This window comes from Physeter macrocephalus, chromosome 13, assembly GCF_002837175.3.
Source record: "Physeter macrocephalus isolate SW-GA chromosome 13, ASM283717v5, whole genome shotgun sequence".
Classification (NCBI taxonomy): domain Eukaryota; kingdom Metazoa; phylum Chordata; class Mammalia; order Artiodactyla; family Physeteridae; genus Physeter; species Physeter macrocephalus.
The window spans coordinates 48,932,012-48,948,552 of record NC_041226.1 but is presented as its reverse complement, the minus strand read 5'-3'; the positions used below and the strand labels follow the sequence as shown (position 1 = coordinate 48,948,552).

The following is a 16,541-nucleotide window of genomic DNA, read 5'->3' as shown; positions in this document are numbered from 1 at the left end:
AAATAAATAAATAAATAAATAAATAAATAAAACCCCAGGGAGCTGATGTTTACAATTGTCCAAGAGACAGTTTAGTATGGATTACTAAACTGAACGGCTGAAGGAGAACTTCAGCAGAAATTGCTTCGGGTAGTTCAAATGGGGAAGTGACTTTAAAAAAAAATCTGTTTTGTTATAGCAGCAACTGTGTGTGAGTAAATGGCCCTATTTTTTCTTAAAACGGCCACTTCTTAAATGAATGTTGGCTTTGACAACACCCTTCTTCTGACTCTGGAGGAAGAAGTTTTATATGAAAAGTGAGGTTACGGTTGAGGAACCAGGCAGGGGTTATGAGTTCCAAGCCTCTGAGCAGCTGAATATTTAAGTAGAGCTTGTATTCAGCCCTCCGTATCTGGCGTTCCTCCATATCTGTGTTCTGCATCCGCAGATTCAAGCCAGGGGGATCATGTAGTGTTTACTGTTGAAAACAATTGACGCGGAAGAGGACTCATGTTGTTCCAGAGTCAGCTGTGTCTGTGCTTAGGCATCCCAGTCCTATTGATTGCTGGGCCTGTCGATCATCCAGATCAGAAACATAATTCTTAGGTCTGGTAACATTTTTATCATTGAAAAATTCAAATATATAAAAAATCCCATCAAGAAGAAAATAAAAGACATGATCACACTACCTTGAAATAAAAGCTGTTAATAGTTTAGAATTTTTTCTTCCAAGAAATTAATAACTCTGTAATAGACATTCTTTTAAACAAACAAAAAGTAAAAGGATAGGAAAAGATGTATCATGTATACACCAAATAATTACAAAAAAACAAAACTGCAGTGCCTGTATTATTATTAGAGAAAATAGACTTAGGGACAAGGGGAACCAGAGGTAAAACATCTCATAAGATAAGAGAGTCAATTCATTAAGAGGACATAACAGCCTAAGTTGCTTTTTTACCTTAGTAAACCCTTGAGTCAATATAATTTTATCCCTATTAGTCATTAAAATTGCTGAGAGATTGTACGTCCAAGGTCACATCACCAGTAAGTAACAGGCATGTAACTGGAGTTCATGTGTTCTGAATCATAATCTTTTCATATTGCAAGCTGCCCTTGACAGTACTATAACTAGTCATCACATTGGAAATGATCTGTTTTCAAATAATTTCCACTACAGTATTAATGTTTAAGAAAAATTTTAGATCTTATGAAAAGTTTTAATTCAATACTCTAGTAAATGCAGATTTACCAACAGAGGTTCAATGCCCAGTGCACACAGTAGCATGAAATAAATATGAACTCTTGGAATCTCTCTTTTACCTTAATTACATAGGATTAAAAACTATTTTACTACTTAGTATATGTTTGTTTTAATATAAAATAATGTTTTCAAAAATTTAATAGTAAGTAAAAATGTGCAAAAATACTCCCTGCTCATCACATTGGCAAAATTTTATTTCACTGTGTGTCTGTCAATTTTAGAAATCAACAAATTGAGCAGAGCTGACAGCACATATTAGATGCCCCTTCTAGAAAACTCTGTCTCTCTGTCATAGTATTTTGAGAACCCAGAATTTCATAAATATGTAACATCAGGATGTCAACCGTTGTTTTTTTTTTCATTGCTTTACAAATTATGTCAGAGTCATCACTGAGGAAAGTATATACTTTGCTACCAAGGCACATTCGACCTGGTGATAATTTTGATCAATTTAACGTCTTGCTGAAGGGTCGTGTCTGTGGCCTGTGGAAAAATGAATTTGTCTCTAATCTGCTGGTCGGTCCTTTTTCTTCTCTTAAGGGCATATTGTCAGAAGATTTTCTTTTATTTTTTTCTTTTTATTTTTTTGCGGTACACGGGCCTCTCACTGTTGTGGCCTGTCCCGTTGCAGAGCACAGGCTCCGGACGTGCAGGCTTAGCGGCCATGGCTCACGGGCCTAGCCGCTCCGCGGCACGTGGGATCCTCCCGGACCGGGGCACGAACCCATGTCCCCTGCATCGGCAGGCGGACTTCAACCACTGCGCCACCAGAGAAGCCCTAGGTTCGTTTTTTAAAGACCTCAGTTATATACTTTTTTTACCTTCAGATTGAAAGAAATTAATACAACTGTGGGTTTAAAACCTGCAACCTCCCTTGGCTAAGTCAGTTATAACAAGGTAGTAGAATAAGTCTCTTGGGTCACTTCAAGTGATAAATTTCATATGAAGATGAGTATTCAAACCATTTACAAATGAATCATCAATATATTACTCTATTTACTGAAAAAAATAAAGAGGCAAAGTGTTTGAGGTGAAGTATTTTCTATGAACAATGCAGTGGCTACTGGCACCTTTTAGGAACCTGACAGTCTGGGCATTATTTTCCCACCCATACATACGTATGACCTTCTCAGATATAAGATCATATATTTTTTCCCCCCAGTGAATATTTTACTTACTAAAAATTTATGTATCTTGCTGAAAATTTCTTCATTCTTTACGGTTAATTAACTATTTTGCAAAGGAACGTGATTTTCATACCCATCATCATTATTAATATGGTAAATAAATACCAATGATATGACAAAACCCTTAATGTCTATTGTTTTATCAAGTCATAAAATAGATGTAGAGACAGTTATCTCTTTCCATTCACCTTGCGTGACTGTATACCCTCAATTTGCTCTCATTTCCCTCGCACCAAATTGTATGTGCCACAGTGACTTCTGATTTCCACGTTGACGTTCCATAAATATGTAAAAGTGGAGATTTTGCCTTGGTCCTCTTTGGATTATTGTTCTTGGGGTATATTCACATTTCTGTGCAGTGTTTTTGAATGACTGAAATGTTTCTGAGAAGGATGTGAAACATCTTCCTCTATTCAAGTTCAGGTGTAATAAAGGGTATAGAGTTCAGCTAGGTTAATGAAATTATATACATAATGCTTAGCATAGTACACTATGTATTAAGTAATCAATAAAAAGCAACTGCTCTTGGAATTGCTATTGTTAAGTCTGAATTTCTCCTTAATTTCATTATGTAAAGTACATCGCATATGTAAATTACAATGTATGTTCATTTATTCATATGGATTTTGGTGATGCTCCGAAGTCACACTGTTTCATATGGCACCATTACCAATTAAAAAATGGTACTGTCAATTTATGTTTATACAATAGAAATAATATATATTGTGTTATTAATACCTGCCTTTATGCATAATTCACATTTAAAAATAAATCTTTAGTTCTGTATTCTTGAATTTTTCTCTGAAATACTGTATCTTATTGTATGCGGCTAACTTTCCTTAAGCATAAAGAGCAAGAAACAACTGTTACTGTAGAAAGCAGTTGACATTTTATTCAGAAACATATGTGGCCATGATAGTTAAAGGAGTGGTGGTTTAAAAATAACTTTCTATGTTGTAAAACTAAACTAAACTAACTCTTTTCTAGTGAATATTTATAAAGTATTTTATTTCAAACTCCTGTTTCCACAAAGACAAAGTTATATTGCCACTATTCAAAATCTCCATTGTCTTGGAAAATGTTTCTTCTACAGACGTATAGGAGAACTTTAAGAGGCAAAAATAGTACATGCTATGTAATGTGACCAGTTTCCTAAATTAGTATCTTTTGCTTTTTCTTATAGGAAAAATGATACATACTGTTATGCTATAACATTCTGAAATCACTGGGGAAGAAAGTCACCAAGTAGTTGATATTACTAGTTTTTGAATTACATGAGTTATTGTCTTTATGCCTTGTGAAATGTCTTGCTGTTATAAGAGACCTATGGCCTTTGTTAGAAAAGAGTAAATTGTTCCCAAATGAAATGAAGTTATACTACATGATCTGACTCTCCTTTATGTAGCTGACATTATTCACGAAAACTTCTCAGCCTGCCCATTATCAGAATGTGTAGTGGCCCTTTGTGATTGCCTGACATCTTTTGTTTATCATCTTGACTTCCTGTTAGCTTCCTGTATTGTGATTCCAATTCCCCTGATAGAATCTTTAAAAATAGCAAAAACAAAAGCAAAACACCCTGCAGTTCCTAGACTCTCTTGCAGCTAGGACTTGTTACCAGTGAGTTGCACCACCCGCTAGAGGGACACACGAAGGAGGCAGTGGCAAGGCTGCTGCTCTTTGGGTGAGTTCGGTGGCAAGAACTTCCGGCTTTTGGGGGAGTTTGTAACAGACTTTTTGGCATCAGATGCTGGAGGACAGCAGTTGTGGAATTTTCACTGGAGGAGACCTGAGGTGTGGTTGGGCTTTCTTCCGCCCACATTGTTCCTGGCTATGTAGTATTTAAGCCTAGTTCTCTGACGTACCAAGAGATTTTCTGAACTGATATTTAAAAAAATATATTTCTCTCCACTGAAACTACTCCGAGTGGGTTCTGTTTACAGCTGATACAATGAGGTCTACTCACTTTCCTGCTTGAATATTTGGGGACTCACCTCAGTGACTCTCCATGGTTAAGTGTGTGGGCTCTAGAGCCAGACTGGCTGTACTTATGTCCTGTCTCTACCATTTTTTCTGTGACCTGAGCAAGCTACTTAATCTCTGTCTTATTTTCTTCGTCTGTAAAATGGGGATTATAAGGGTACCTACCTGCTGGAGTTTTGGGGAAGATAAAGGAGTTAATGTATATTATATCCATTTGCTGCCAGCGGTTGCTCCAGCCTAATACCCTCTCTGTTCCTGTAGTTTGTTTAGGTCATGGTTATCCTCCAAGTCCCAGGACAAAAATCTCTCTTCCATAAAGCATTCCCATTGATCTCTCTCTTCTCTGCACTTTTATTGAATCTATCTGTAGTCACTACCCACCCAATTTAGCACTTAATTGAGCTCAAATTGCATGATGCATATTAACTCTCAGCTTGATTTCAAGCACATTTATTTGTTAATTCAGTCTCAGAACAATCATTTATGGTGCTGGTTGTTAGGGATCAAGGTATATAGCCTGACTTGAAAGAGCCCCATGCTTTATTAGGAAGATGATCCTAGTATTAAATTTCCCCAAAAGACTAGTTGTGGAGGGTGCCATTTACGGGTACTTCTGAGGGCCTGGTCCTTTATATCATCTCATCTCACATTCCTGGTTGTCCACAGTGAACATCTCCACTTCACCAGTGAGGGCAGAGTAAAAGAGGTATAATTCATCCCTTTGTTTGGACAACAGAACTTTGTTACTTGTACTGTGAAGGAAGGATGCTGGTGTAGTACTGATTTTGGGGGTGATCCATGCTCTTTGGGACTCTCCCACTCTTAGCTGACCTACTGGCTTCTCTCCTTCTCTTCCTCGCCTTCTCATTTTTGTTATTCCCCACTTTTGCTGTGGTACTGAATTTTTCAAGCCTGTTTGGCTGTGCCAGAATTCATTGAGATAAATTTGGAATTATCGATACTTGTTCACATAAAAGCTGTGTTATAGTTAAGTGGCTAGACGTTTGAGTTTCATGCTTCACACCCTTTCAAGTTCTTTATGCCATTTCATTTATCCAGTATGATTTCATTATAATTCTGTGTAACACTTCGGGAATCATCTATGGGATTGCCTTGGGCCCATTATTTTTATGGACCCAGAGTGCTGCTCTGTCATGTTCTCATTTGGAGTCTTAAAATGGTGTGAGTGTGATTCTAGAGGCGCTCCTTTTTACTGAAATCATACAGTACTATAGATGTGCAGTGAATTTTGCCTGATTCTGCATAGCTACAATTACTTGGGTAATTCAAGCAGAGAAACCATATGCGCTTGAAACCGAACCGTTTGTTGTGTCTTTCACGAGTTAGAGTGATTTAGTCCGATTAGTTTTGCAAAATAAGTTACGCTTCTGCCAGACCTTTGGTTCTCAGTTCCTTATTTATTCATTTATTTAAAAAAAATACTGGGGGAGGACACTGAGTAGATATACCTGGGAGAACCCTGAAAATATGAAGTTAATGTGTATATATCAAGTTTTAGGAGATTACACTTTGTTATGTACTGAGGCACTTTGCTGTTTAACGAGCTGGTCATGCTATCCCTGAGTACCACTTCACATCTGTGAACGTCCTTTTCATGCATCAGAGCAGTTTCCTGTGCATTATACCTTGATGTCTGTGTCAGGTCAGTGAGAAAGTCAAATAGGAAGAGCTTTGCAATCACCATTTTTCACAGTGGAAAACTGAGAAATTAAGTTGGTACTCAGGAGCAAGTGTGGTTTGTTAATCCCAAGGGACGGCCAGAGATTGCAGGGTTCTCCTATGACACCGATGGTGAGATTTGTGAGCCGCGTTGAATTGGTGGGAGGTTATGTCAATCTCTGGATTCAGAAAGCTAGGGCACGGAAAGCAGCATTTTTCACAGTGTGGTCTGCTGCCCATGGCTTCAAAGTCTCCTGCGTTCCTACCCCAGACCTACCGAATCAGAATCTCTGGAAATAGGAAAAAAACAACCTGGGTGTTCAGCAAATTCCCCAGGTGATTGTCATGCTTTTTTTATAGCCTTTAGAGAACCGCTGATAGAGAGTGAGGTAATAGGGTCTCTGGTTCATTAGACTACTTGTGACTATGACTTCTGAGGTGCTACCATCTAAAGCACAGAACCACCCTTTGTGTTGGAGCAAAGAAAGCCCTCAGATGGTTGCTGTGACCCTCTGGGAAAGTCTGCCTGGCTCATGCACTGGGTTTGTTAGAGAAGCCAGTGGGTGTTGCAGTCTGGAGGCAGCTTAGGAATTTTTAATACCTGAAATTGATTAGTGGATGCATGTAAACTCTGAATGGCACAAATGACTCCTTTAAGACTCAGTGAGGGGGCTTCCCTGGTGGCGCAGTGGTTGAGAGTCCGCCTGCCGCTGCAGGGGACGCGGGTTCGTGCCCCGGTCCGCGAAGATCCCACGTGCCGCGGAGCGGCTGGGCCCGTGAGCCATGGCCGCTGAACCTGCGCGTCCGGAGCCTGTGCTCCGCAACGGGAGAGGCCACAGCGGTGAGAGGCCCCGCGTACCGTCAAAACAAAACAAAACAAAACAAAACAAAAAAAACTCAGTGAGGATTGTGAGGACGTTGCATAAGAAGTATAGCGAGCCGGATACGGATAGTTCTGGGCCCACTTTGTCCAGCAGCCTTTGAGTTCCTGTGGAGTCCAGTGAATTCCCAGTGTCAGGTTTCAGCACTGTATTTTCAAGTTCTAAGCCAATTACCGTTGAATTGTGAGGAATGTATTTGACTCTGTCTTTGAAGAAGTAGTTCACATTTCAGGCATTGACATTTTATTTTACATCTTCTCTAGTAAGTGAGTGAATGACTCATTTGGAAGTTAAAAAATATTTGAACTTTTTAAAATATTGATTTTATAAGTGCCATAACTTAGAAGAGGAGGCGTGAAAATTGGCGTTTAAATGATGTCTCCAAAGATTCCAGCTCTTCTGTACAGGATGAGACTCGCTGTTGGAGTGAAGCTGTGGTGTCAGATTCTGAATTCACCCCTGAGAGCCTGGTGGTGGGGGCTGCAGAGGGGCCATGGGTTAATATTCACTCTGTGCTCGCCGGGCCCTTCAGGAGCCCCAGCACATGATTTTTCTAGGGTAAATTTTTCTCGTTACTCATCTGAATAGGTGTCTTTTTCTGATTTTTTTTTTTTCTCAAACAACAAAGGGCTTTGGGGTTAGCCGAAATCTTGCACAATACTTACGATAATGCATGAAGTAGGTTCTTGACAAATGTGTATTTCATTTTATTTTATTGAGCCTGACTAGAAGTCTGAGATTCTGTGTTTCTGTTCCTGTGACACGATTTTTGAGGTTTTGCTGTGTAGAATCCTGATTCTGTCACCTCTGGCATGGATGGTCCAAGAGTCCGCCTTTCTCTTGGCTGTAAGAAGAGATGGATCACATCCCTCTGACCTGAACAAATAAATGAACAAATTTTATCAAGTCTTAAAAGACCCATGTCACAGTATTCCCCTCTCTCCCTTTCCCTCTCATTTTCTAAAATCCAGTCTCTGATGTCCCTTTGGCAGTGCAGTTTATCTGCCTTTGTCACTCCTTAGCAATCAGAGATGAGTGTAGGTGACAGTTGAATGTCAGCATGAAAATCAACCCAAGTACCCCAGTGTCTCTTTTTTTAAGTTGACGTTTTATTTTGTTAAGGTGGAAAATAATTGTCTCATAAATATTGTGTGTGGGGGCTTCCCTGGTGGCGCAGTGGTTGAGAGTCCGCCTGCCGATGCAGGGGACGCGGGTTCGCGCCCCGGTCCGGGAAGATCCCACGTGCCGCGGAGCGGCTGGGCCCGTGAGCCACGGCCGCTGAGCCTGCGCGTCCGGAGCCTGTGCTCCGCAACTGGAGAGGCCACAACGGTGAGAGGCCCGCGTACCACAAAAAAAATAAATAAATAAAAATAAATAAATAAATAATAAATAAATAAATAGTGTGTGTGTGAGAGAGAGAGAGAGAGCGTGCAAGCAAGAAGAGACAGAGAAGTCTAGGACACCTTAGCTAAAGGAAAGGAGAATAATGACATTTATTTAAATAATCATGGTTTCAGAAAAATCTGCCAGAACTACTGAGAACATGGTAGTTTTAAGTTTTCTGAATAATAGAAATAATATTAATAGTAATAGCTTAATTCTCTATTTTCCTTTTTCTTTTAATACCTGGCAGGTGACTTTTTGTTTAGCCACAGTAGAACAACCCTGACTTGTGAACACCCTTTGGAGACCTGTGATAACTGGTGAACTATTTCTCTTGTTGGCAAAACAGCAGCAGTCACTTAGAATTTCTGTCACTGCTATTAAGTCTGGCTGAAATAATCTTGAGGTGAGAACAGTACTGCTGTTGTCTGGAGTTTTTAGGAAAATTAGAATCATTGAAGAAAAACCTGGCAAAGCCTTTGTTAATCAAATATCTCAAAACTTTTTACACAATAGGCTACCTTCTTGATTCTTCTGGGTCTTTTCCATGGATACAGAGATGTTAAGCTCATCTTCAGTCCTGTAGTGAACTTGAAATACACCAATGATCTATTTATGACACCAAGAGAGTATCTGTAGGGTTTCCAGCATAGCACATTGAAGAGGGAGGAAAGAAAAAGGCAAACACAGCTTTGACCCTCAATTCACATGTAAAATCTTTAAGGCAAAGACAAGAATCAAGTACTTTTCAGTATATATAGAATATGAAGACTTTACTCCTTGGAAGTAATGTCAATATAAATGGAAAACAATTCAGTTGAAACTAGACAATAAATTCATTCAGTTAAATGGAAAGTAGGTGCCAAAAAACATCATCCAATAGTAGAAATTAGATTATTTGTACTGCTCGAGGCATAGGACTTCCCTATGAAAAAAAAGAGATTTCGTGCAGTGTTATTTATTGGTCCTGCAAGCGCACAATAGCACGTCCACAGATTCCGAAGCTCCTGTTTTCTTTATAACTTTTGGGTGTGATAATAGAGTTTTAATATTTCTTTTGATCCATATCAGATGAAGAGGATTCTTCCTTTTACCTGAAAGTAGGGTACGGAAGATAACTGAAATAATTTCAAAAGACATGGTATCCAGAAAGCTTACCACATGGCTTTTCAATACGTGTGCTATTTATTTACTCCATAAGGGAGGTACTTTTAAAATACTTGAGTTACTCTAACACTAATCAAGCTAAAAAAAAATTGAGTTTATCTTAGGAGATCTTATTGAATTGACAGGGCAGGTGAGACCAGTGTTTATTAACAGATTGGGGAATATCTACTACAGAAATAAATTTTTTTTTTTTTTTTTTTTTGCGGTACGCGGGCCTCTCACCGCTGTGGCCTCTCCCGTCGCGACGCGCAGGCTCAGCGGCCGTGGCTCACGGGCCCAGCCGCTCCGCGGCACGTGGGATCTTCCCGGACCGGGGCGCGAACCCGCGTCCCCTGCATCGGCAGGCGGACTCTCAACCACTGCGCCACCAGGGAAGCCCTGTTAACAGATATTTGTTTTAGTCTTTTAACGTGTATGATTACATTTGATTCTTACAGTGACATCTTCAGTTGAGGAAATCAAGTCTCCGAATGTATAAGTGTCCCATCTAGCATCAAATCTTAGGAGTGTTCTTTCAACTATACACAGAAAATGAAAAAGTGCTATCTTAAGTGTATTCTCTGATAGACATGTAAGATAGGGAAACATACTGTGTAAGTATTCATTGCCTCCCCTTTTTGCCAGCTTCTTTTTCGTTGGGGCCTTAGTTATACAAAATCTGAATAGGCAGAGAAAGAGGACTTTTGGGGGTGTGGGTAGAAGAGATAGAACAGGGAAACCAGCATGCTTTCATTTCCTCTGGAAAGGTCAGAGCATTGTTGCTGAGGGAGAGAATAATTGATTTTGAAAGCGTGTGCAGAGATCAGGGTAGGGAGAATGGAGCATAAGAGCCAAGAAGAAAGCTTTGGTGAGTTTGGATAGAGAATTAAAAAAGTAGTGGGCAGGGAGGGATGGATCTGCCAAGTGTTTCATTTTTTGAAAACGGAGGAAAGGGCATTTTGCTAGTTTGTGTTTTATGATCACATTTTAACGTTTAATTTTTTGTCCAGAGACTTGACTGTGCATCTAAATTGTTTATTGAATATCGGATTGGAATTTCCTTAAAGAGCAGATTGCCATGCCTGGCCCATGCAGTAGCTTACCTCCACATGGGTTACAATGTATATTTAAAAGTAAACGCACACATGTCCACACACACACTCATACACACCACATATATACATGTATGTATATAGTTATGCATGTGTACGTATGTTATATATTTATGCTTACACACAGAAAATACAAATATATGTGTACATATTTGCATGTATATTGATTTATTTAATATTTATATAACTTATAGTTACTTTACACATCACATAAATAAATTCGTATGCACAAACACCAAATCTTCTCACAGTATTGGCAGTGTTGTATTGTTTAGAACAGGCTTTTCAATTTACTTTACATTTTTCCAAATTTGAAGGGGAAAAGGTGCCAACATGGGAGCCCCTGATAGGAGATGGAGAAGATCCTGACAGTGAAAACCCTCAGTGGAATCTGGGGTAACTGCTGCTGCTGGCTGGACTTCCTTTCTTGCCATATAGTGAGAAAATTTAGGGGAGAAAGATTTGTAAGAGATAAAGCATTGATAGTAGCAATCAGCTTGCATGTCTCTCAGATGAAGTTTGAGAATCTAAGGATACAACAAAGTCAGTTGGAGGGCAACCCTGATGTACTAGAACATGCCTCATATGAGGAATGAAAACATTTGCTTTTCAACGTTGCAAATCCTTGGGGAGTTATTTTGCTTTTCATGGTGTATTGATTATAATACCCAGAATTCTGGATGCATTCAAATGGGATGCTAAGGATTAATTCATGACAGTATGGTGTATTATGTTAATATCGATAATGTAGTTAGAAATCGAAGATTAGTCAAATACAACAATAAAATAAGCAGGATCATTTGACCCATTAGGACAAACTGCAGAGTAACGTAACCAATTTTTATTTGTTGAGGGAATTTTAAATGTTTATGCAATGTAGGCAAAAAAAAAAAAAAAGGTTCATTTAGTTTTCTATCTACGCTGTTCTATTGTTGGATTTAGGATTTAGAGAAAGACAGCTTTCTTCCGTATGTCAAGATAAGCAAAGTCAACAGAGAAAATCCACATTGCCTCTGTGCGGTCTAGAGGGATCATACACTTGAGTCGTCATGGTAGAGTCAGTGCTAGGTCTTGCTGTCGCAGTCAAAATTCTATCATGGGGGTCAGCAAATTTTCTGGGGTATTGATCCCATTGGTGGATAACCATTCTAGAAATGTTCATGACAATTCTTGAGTGGCTCAAATTTTAGTTAGGAGCTCCCTGCATTAGAATTCTTGAAGAAACACCAGGACTTATTCTTTGAGTTCTCTATCAATTTTGAGGGGTTTTAAAGCGACCGTTTGGTATCTGGGGGCCTCCTTCAGCCTGGGCTGCGCTCCTGGGGTAGTTAACAAGGACTTCCGTTGGCTCTCGAAGCCCAGGGTAAGACCTGCTCTATGAGTTACTACCCACAGTTTGATCGCAGGGCACCCATTTTGCTGTGGCATTTGGTGGGTGTTCTCCAGAATCTGACTGGTTTTCAGAAGAGTCGAGTCGAGCATCCATCCGTTCAGAGGTAATGGAGTGTTTCAGACCTTCAGGACTTTGGCAGCACAGCTCAAAACAGAGGAATTAAGAGTAAATTAGGCAACATTAAAGAGTCTAATAGGAGTAGGGTTTAGAGCACATCAGTGGAAAAGCTCAATAGCAAATAGGGTTCCCTTAACAATTCTGAGGTTCTGGCAGGAGAAATCCAGTGTCTAGCCAAACTCAGCCTCAGGTGGTAGAAAACAAGTCCTTGATGAATAATTCTTTTACTGGCAGTCTTTCTTTTTTTCTGGTTTTGATTGTTAAGTAGCTCTCTAAAGGTTCTCTTTGCATTGGGTAAAGGGCTTAAATCTGAACAAGCTTGGATTCTATGTAGTTCATATCACAGGGTCTGTGTTTGTTTCTTTTGTTATCAAGTATTAAAATGTGTCAAGTATTGGGACTTCCCTGGCGGTCCAGTGGTTAAGATTTCACCTTCCAGTGTAGAGGGTACGAGTTTGATTTACTGGTGGAGGAGCTCAGATCCCAAGTGGCCAAAAAACCGAAACGTAAAAAGAAAACAGAAGCAATATTTTAACAAATTCAATAAAGACTTTAAAAATGGTACGCATCAAAAAAATCTTTATTTATTTTTTTATTTTTTTGTGGTACGCGGGCCTCTCACCGCCGTGGCCTCTCCCGTTGCGGAGCACAGGCTCCGGACGCGCAGGCTCACCGGCCGTGGCTCACGGGCCCAGACCCTCGGCGGCATGTGGGATCTTCCCGGACCGGGGCACGAACCCGTGTCCCCTGCATCGGCAGGCGGACCCCCAACCACTGCGCCACCAGGGAGGCCCCCAAAAAATCTTTTTAAAAAATGTATCAAGTATTAAAAGTATTAATATAGTCCTGTGTAAGAACTCTTGTATAGTACAAGGGGATGAGATGAGAAATGTGCCTCAAGTTGGTAGACATTTATGTAGTTCATCTACATCATAGAGGGGAGAATTGGGCTTTTCTAGGAGCAATTTAAGAGAGAGAACAGTAGAAATACTGTAGACTGAATGTAGACATTCCAGTGATGGAATTTCAGGGCAGAAACATATTGCCATGGAAACAAAGATTTGAGTAGGAGTAAGAAGAGGTAAGGATTGCAGAGGGAAGTATATTTGGAAAAAATGAAGGAAGGAAAAATAAGTTTTCAGTTTAACTCACTTATAATTGTTTGCCGAGTCAGCACTCACATTTGTACTGCCCGCCTGGTCCTTTTCACTCACAGTCTTGTATGTAAAATATATATATACGTGTATATGTTTAACTAGACTAAACACTTAAAGATTAACTGCTCTTTAACTAGACTCAGCTTTTTTCCTAGACTCCGTTTTTTTTTTTTTGTTTTGTTTTTTTTTTTGTGGTATGCGGGCCTCCCTCTGCTGTGGCCTCTCCCGCTGCGGAGCACAGGCTCCGGACGTGCAGGCTCGGCGGCCATGGCTCACGGGCCCAGCCGCTCCGCGGCACGTGGGATCCTCCCAGACCGGGGCGCGAACCCGGTTCCCCTGCATCGGCAGGCGGACGCGCAACCACTGTGCCACCAGGGAAGCCCTAGACTCCGTTTTTTAACTAGACTAAGCCCTTAAAGACGTAAATAAAGGTCAGGAATGATGTCTTTTTCATTTCTTGCTGTGCCTTCACAATGGAAAAGCTCAACAAATGTTTGATCACTATTTTTCATTTAATTTCAATGTCAAAGTGCCTTCTGCTCACCATTTGTGTTTAAGGCATTGTCCTAGGTGCTGTAGGCACACCAAGTACATAATACATAATCTCTGATACGAGGAGAGTTTATACTCAGAGAACAGAATGAGGTTGTAGCAGGAAGAAGAATATTAGCTAATGTGTATTTATTACTGATGTGCTAGATTTAGCACTTTACATGTATTATTTCATTCAATTCTTCTGGTAAACCTGAGGGTTAGATATTATTATTCTCTTCTTCCTTAAAGAAACTGAGTCTCAAGAAATATATGCCAATCATTGTGATAACCTCAAGTAGATGGCAGGGTTCACCTTGGTGCCTGGTGTAAACCAAAGCCAGGCTCTTAAATATACCTCTGTGGTGCCATCATATATGCATGTGATAAGCAGTATGGGCACGTACAAATATATGGGTTTTAAAAACTATTAAGAGATTTCTGAGCGTGGAGTGATTATTTCTAGTTTAGAAGATCTGGAAAAGCTCCAAAGTGATGACAACTGATACACACCAGGAAAAGGTTAGTACAGGCATGAGAGGAATCAGTCTCAGTAGAGGGAACAGCATCAAGAAGGGTGTTGACGTTTATTAGTGTAAGTGTGTGCCTCCGAGTACGAATGATACGTGCCAACTGTTTTCGTATCTCTTATAAAAAAATAATCATTTTTCTAGCATATAAAGTGGACACTGAGAAAATGGAGTGTTCTCCCAAGTCAGGGCCAGTCAGACACTTAGTATGCAACACATACTGGACCTCGGATGGTATATGTTTGGTGATGCTGACTCAGATTTGGACAGTAGTTAGTTACAGAGTTTCATTTAAAGACACGATTGTTGTTTGACTTAGCTGGGTACAGTAGTGGCCCAGGGAATACCAGTGTTAACCTTCCTACCTTCACAATAATTGTTTATAACATCTTATTGCCTTGAAAGTGTTTTGTACCTGTTAATTGGGGGCAGATGAAGTTAACAATTAAATAAAAAGAGTTCTATCACTGTAAGATCTCAGAGCCAGGCGTAGAGTACTAAGAGCAAGATGCAGACATTCCGCTTCCTTATCTCCCATTTCTCTGTTAAATATTAATGCATTAATTTATACGACCACAGTCAGCCACTGACACTTCTGCTTCATCGCCCCATACATCAGAGTTACATGACAGTACTTAAGCCTTCATTTACCAGGTTACGTGCACATTCTGGCTAATTCATCAAAACACTTCCTAATGGTTCTCGTTTAAATATTAGGATTGCTATTTTGTAGGCAGAGAATAGGCGGCAAAGACGTGGACAGTCTTTATTTACCCTGAGTGTAAAGCATCATACCTAGACTGTTTCGTTCAACATAATGACATTAATTGCATTCTGGATTTTTTAAATTTTGGGGTTCTGCGTTGGTTGAAGGGTAGTTTATTGCAGAGGAGACAGTCTGTTGTGGCTCTTCTGCCATAGGCAGCTAGAGATATTTACTAGATTTGACAGCTCTGGTCCTTGTGGTCAGTGTCAGTTCTGGAATTAAATAAGTCCATGGTTTAATTAGTTGTTATTTCTCTGAGTTACTACAAAAAATAGTAGCCATTATGTTAGATTATTAACTTTTTAAAGCCTTTTTTTGTGTAAGTAACAGATCGTCACCAAATTGAAATACTATTTATTTGTCTGTTTCACATGGGATTTATACTTCTTAATTATCACAGTCACATCACTCCAAACATCATCTAAAAAAAAATCTATGCAGATCAGCAAGAACAGATGAAACCGTAAAACCTCATGCTTTAGACGTAATAGGAAGACAACACTACAAACGTCAAATTATCTGCAGTAGGAAGGTAAACACCAATGTCTAGAAGAGATATTTCTTATTTCCCTTCTCAAGCCTTTGTGGAGGACTGGGTTTTTCGTAAACTTATACAGAAAAGCGAAGATGTAATTGAGCTACAGTCAACCCTCAAGAGAGAAAATCAGTCCTAAATTCAAAAAACACTGCACAAGCGGCCTGGGTAGCTCAGAGCACTGACTGCAGGGAAAGGATTTAAAATGCGTGTGACCCGTGCCAGCAGTCTTGGAAAGGCAACACATCTGGGGAGAAGGAGAGGGAGGCTGAATAATGGCCCCTAAAGATATCCACGTCAGAATCCTTGGAACCTTTGAATTTTACCGCGTTTTCCGAAAAAGGGACTTTGTAGATATGATTACATTAAGGATTATGCGACGGGGAGATTATCGTGGATTATCTGGGGGGACCCTAAGTGACAGCGTGAGTGCTCTTATTAGAGGGAGGCAGGATGGGATGTGACCACAGAAGAGAAGGCAATGTGAGGACATGGACCTGGAGTGATGCCCACACAGGCCCAGGAACACTGGCAGCCCCCAGAAGCTGGAGGACTAAGAATAAATTCTCACCTAGACCTTCCCCAAAAGCAACCGGCTCTGCTGACACCTTGATTTTAGCTACATAGGACTTATTTTAAACTTCTGGATTCCGGAACTATAAGAGAACATAAATTTCTGTTATTTTTATGCCATTAAGTTTCTGGTAATTTGTTATAGCGTCAAAAGGAAATGAAGGGCTTCCCTGGTGGCGCAGTGGTTGAGAGTCCGCCTGCCGATGCAGGGGACATGGGTTCGTGTCCCGGTCCGGGAGGCTCCCACATGCCGCGGAGCGGCTGGGCCCGTGAGCCATGGCCGCTGAGCCTGCGCGTCCGGAGCCTGTGCTCCGCAACGGGAGA

General features: G+C 40.3%; 1 protein-coding gene across 28 annotated transcripts in view; it reads left to right on the top strand.

The window, feature by feature from the left end:
- Positions 1 to 16,541, top strand: part of KLF12 (KLF transcription factor 12) — a 589,904-nt gene that overhangs the window by 346,902 nt on the left and 226,461 nt on the right. The window lies entirely within an intron of this gene.